Below are 5174 nucleotides of genomic sequence, written 5' to 3' on the forward strand. Positions count from 1 at the left end.
TTCATTATGCTTATACATAATTACGTATTATACATATGTAATAATTATCAGATTAGTCTGTTCTTTGTATGATAATAATGTAATGTTTACTCTGATTATCAACAGTATATTATCGTTATTCTGTAAGGGGGAAGGGCTACCGTTTGTTCTTGAGTCTCTGTGTTTCCATTTTTATTAGTAGCCACCAGATCAAGCCGCTGTGCTAATGTTTCTGCCAGCCACAACTGTAACCTTAGAGTTTAGTGGGAGCTACTGTATGCTTTCTGTTTCAAGTCACATGTCCCTCTTTACTAAAATAGCAAAACAAATAACTCACATCTCCCTCTGCTCGAGTGTGGTTGCTTTAGTGCACGTATCACCTGCACAGTTACCTTTTACATGGGTAGGACCGTGATATTATGTGCGCAGTGACGTCAGGGATTGCGTCTGCATCCTTGGGGCCCAGCCCAGTGCCTGTCCAATGCATGGAAGGCACGCAGCAAATGCTTATTGAACTGCACTTGATTCTATAAATAAGGACAATTTTTTTCATTGCAAGCTCGAACAGTTCAGGTATTTTTTGGCCTAATCTCTCTCGCATTCTCTCTTCAAACACATTTTATTCTTACAGAGCTCTCTCTTTTTTAGGAAAAAAAGGCATCCATTTACTTGATTAGAAATCCTGATAGTAGATTAATATGCAGAAGCTGTAAAATTAAAACAGCTTACAGCCCCTCATGGTGGCTTCCAGTCCCCACAGCTGTGACTCTTCCCTCCTTTAACTTTTAATCCCATTGGAAAGGGTTACACAGCACGTCTTTCTCTTCTGAGACTCCCAGGACACTTACCAACCCGAATACGGCAGTGGGGTGATTATGTCACGCAGTTGGTAGTGTTCACAGATTTTAAAGAGCCCAGTACCCTCCGTTACATGTACCTCTGTCTCCTCCATAAACAGCTGAAAACAGAATTCTGATAGTCACAACAGAACCCTGCAGTGGCTTCTCACAGACCGCATTAGTAGGTATATTTAAATTTCTTTTTGAAATAGAAGCATTTTTTTTAATGTGCTGTCTGTTGAAAAGCAATGACTTCCGAGATACTGATATCAAAATATTATCAAATCTGAGTTACTTAATAATGCTTTATCACCAAAGTGATTACTTTCTATTATTATGAATCCCCCCAATTCACATCTTTTTTATTTTGTTTATTGAACTTATATACAACTTTGCCGCTTATCACCCAGTGGATGATGAGTCAGACTAGCTAGATGTGAGCCTTGGGTCCTCCCGTTTGCTACCTATGCGATATTGGGCCAGTCACTTAACCTCTCTACACCCAGCTCCTCCTTCTGTAATATTGGAGATGATGTTAATATTGAGATTACAAGGTCGATTTGAAAATGAAATAGCAAAGCTTATGAATGCTCAGTGTATTTCCCCTGGAATGAGGCCACGAAAATAATTGCTAACATTTACTGAGCATTTAGTGTTATATCTTATTATTCATATTTGCACACTTAAAGAATTGCTAATAGAAAACGAGAGAAGAATGGATTTCTGATAAGTTGAAAAAATAATTCTGTGAACACCAATGCCCAGCCCTCTGCATGATTCTCGGGAGACTTTCGAGAAACTATCAGTAAATATCGATGAATGGAGCTAGAGAATTTTCAGGAATTAGCGTGACGAGCACAGGATTGAATACAGTCACCTGGTGATGGGAGAAATTTAATGCATATGGGGAATGACTTCATTAGGTGAAGGATACAGGTCAGAAATCTCAGCTGTTTTCGATATGCTAACATATTTATTGTGATTGAATATTAATTTTAGCTCAGAATATCCCCTGGGCTAGAAGTGGTTTTGTAATTATTATCTGATAAAAATAAAACACAATTTCTAGTATAGATTAACAAAAGTATTTACTTAGTGGGTTTTGAAAAGTTAGATTAAATAACTTAGACAGTATTCTGGCAATACTATCGCGGCCGCCCCAAATTTGTCATATGGCTGACTTTCTTTTTCTTAATGATTTAGTAAATAAACCTTTTATCCTTTCTTTTTTTTTTTTTTTTTTTTTTTACTTGCGATTTGCTTTCTGATTCCTGGGTCCACAAGCAAGTGGTATTATTCTAAACAATTTTGCCCCATATGATTTTCAGACTGTTCCTTATCAGTAACAAGTATGTTTAAATTCTTTTAGGGATGGGGCAGGAACCCACATAGCAATCTCTCAGCAGTTGACTTTGTTCATTCACTAATTAGCAGATAGTCTTTAAAGGAAGGTCAGGTGATATTTTGTATATGATTTCTGTGATCTCTGTCCAGGCAGGCATAGCTACAGTGGGTCTTAGCGACAACACTGCATAAAAACCCTGAGAACTTTAGTAAGTGGAGATTTCTAAAGATTTCAGAATAGTGATGGTTATACTTTTGCATGGCTTTTCTGAGGCTTGTTTTATTTTTATATTTTTCTTTGTTTTATAGGATAACTTAATTGGTATCTCTTTTCATTTGAATGATAGAAGCCCTTCATTGTGCTCTCAGAGAGTGTAGGGTCGTGCAGAAGGATACCTCTTTAGAATGGCTGCCTTGTGGAAGCAGGTAGGCATAAAGTGAGAGACTGTGTGACAGAGCCTTTCTAAATCAACACTTCGATCTCAGGAATAAGTGTTGTATTCGTCGGTGAAAAACCATTCTGTGCTGGAAGGAAGGCCCTCAGAAACATTCTTCTCCCACCCCCGGTCAGCTCTTTTGGGTATGAGAGTACTATATTCTTTCACAGGTGGGGTGTGCGTGTATGTACTTACATACTTATGTATGTATGTATGAGTGTGTGTGTATGTTTGTATGTATGCATGCATGCATTTTTGTGGGAGGAAAAGGAACCCTAGGAACTAGGAAACAATAATCCACAAAGAATTTCTTACAGTTTTGTTATGTGCTATCTATTCTTGCTGGTTACCTTAAAGGTTGACTAAATCCTGAGGCTCTTTCTAGCTTTGCCACGTAGAATGGCCACATTTCATAGATGTTATCTTTGCATGTAGGTAGGGTGTGTAGCAAAATAAAAACTTAAAGGATTATTATTTTGCTGCCAAATTTAATGTTGTTGGGAGACGTGTAAGTACTATTTAAAAAACAATCAGCAAGCTTTTGGAGACTTAGCGGGTACCCAGCACTATGCTGAATCTTAGGTGAGGTTCAGAAGTTTATGATCAGCACAAACTTTGTCCTGTCAGGTTGTTTATTAAAATGCAAAGAGAACAGCCTTTAAGAGCTTCTGGCTCTGACTTTAAGAGAGAGAAAGCACTGCAGACATTGTCGTGCAAATTTGAACTTGAACTTGGTCCTGGACATGGCTTTCTATTCATAACTCTTTTCTTTCAGGGACCCTTGGGCTGTCTATGTGACAGGATGAACCATGTGAAGACCAAAAATACAGAGGCCATAATCAGGTTATGTTAACCTCAGGATTCTTAGCTTCTGATACTAGAATAACCAGATAATACAGAAAATTTATTCAGCTCCGATGTGTTTAAAGTCATATAGACAGCATTTTTATCTCAATGTACTTTGTTTTCTATTTGAAACTATTTAAGGCCAATTTTTTCAAGTTTTAAGATTTTGAAAGCCCTTAGAACTTTGTAGAAGGTCAAGACTTCCCCCTAAAAGGCCCATTTTACCTGCATTTCTCGGGGTTCTCTGCTCCAGTGCTCTCTTCACAGATCAATCTGTAATGTGCAAAATGCTTGATAACGTCATCAAAGAGATTGCTGTGTTTATTTGTTTCACATATAAGAGACTCATCCATGAGGACTGTAATGACTTGATTAGAACTTACCACTTTGTGTTTAGAAATAATTCAAATATTTATCTAAGTCTGGGTAAACCTTTGCTCTTATGATCTTCATGTGTGAGGTCATCTGGTCCGCCCATAGGAGAATGGTTTTACTCTCTTGGCTTTTTTTCTGGCCGGTCTCTGCATCATAGTTTTGGCCAGCCCTCCCATAACCACATTGCAAAAGTATTGGGTGAAAATATACAAATGATTCCTTTTAACTCATTCCCTTTACCTTAGGCATCTCTATTAGTTGGGAAAAAAATAACAAAAAACAAACAAAAACAAAAACCAACAAACAAAAAACCTCTTAAAACTCGAGTTTAGTAATTGTCTTCGTACATAAAGATCTACAAATTGTCAATAAGAAGTTTCTCAGCAAGATTAAAAATTGGCTTCCTTTTGTTGTTTGGCCCATGGTAGTGGCAAGTTAAGAATTTAATATTCACTTCTGCTCTTTCTTTAATTACCATATAACTGCCTTGAACATTTTACTATCCATTCTAAGTTAAATAATATTTCAAAGTTTCTTACCAAAAGTAAATCACTTATAAATGAATCTAACACTCTCTTGCCCTTCACTTAACCTCTTACATCTCCGATGCTTGATATTCTTTTGGGAAAAGGAAATCAAATTTATATTAGTCTCAGGCCTCTTTTCAATACATTTAATCTTCTTATTAGCCTTTGTGACAGCGTCTTAACGTAGTGGTGGCACCTTTTGCGAACCCGCTGTGGCACTTCTGGCTCTCTAGGAAGAGCCGTCCCTGGCAGTGCCTCCATCCGGTGCCCCAGGAGCATGGAGAGTGACTGTCCTCTCAGCTCGGTGGGTGCCCGTGGCATTCCACTGTGTTTTCAGCCCGTGCCGCTGAGGAATATGTGTCTCTGATTTTGTGTGGGGGAGAGGGGGACCCTGAAGAAGTTGGAAAGGCGCCGCGCGCAGCGACCCCCTGGGCATCAGCTGCAGGTGGAGCTCAGGTTCATCACCTTGCTGCGATGTTTACATTTCTCGTTGCCATTTGTATGCTCCCAAATACAGAGTTAGTACAGCCAGAAGGTTTCTGTGGCCCCCCTGCCCCACAGTTACCTCACTATTTATTATCTAGCCAGCGCCACGGGCTTTTTCAGACACGGGGGCGGGGGGAACGTACACCCTCTTCTAGCCTTTTCCTGACGTGTCCTGTGAGCATCTTAGAGATTTACTTTTTCTTCTCGGCAGCCATTGTCACCTGAGGCTAGATTTAGCAATGGCTAAATCGCTCCCAGTTCCCAGTTCCTCCCCAAGGTCATCTCCATACCTTGCAGAGCGCCCTCTGTGACCACGGTTCCCAGCCTGGGGAAGGGCAGAG

This window comes from Pteropus vampyrus, unplaced genomic scaffold (assembly GCF_000151845.1).
Source record: "Pteropus vampyrus isolate Shadow unplaced genomic scaffold, Pvam_2.0 Scaffold230, whole genome shotgun sequence".
NCBI lineage: Eukaryota > Metazoa > Chordata > Mammalia > Chiroptera > Pteropodidae > Pteropus > Pteropus vampyrus.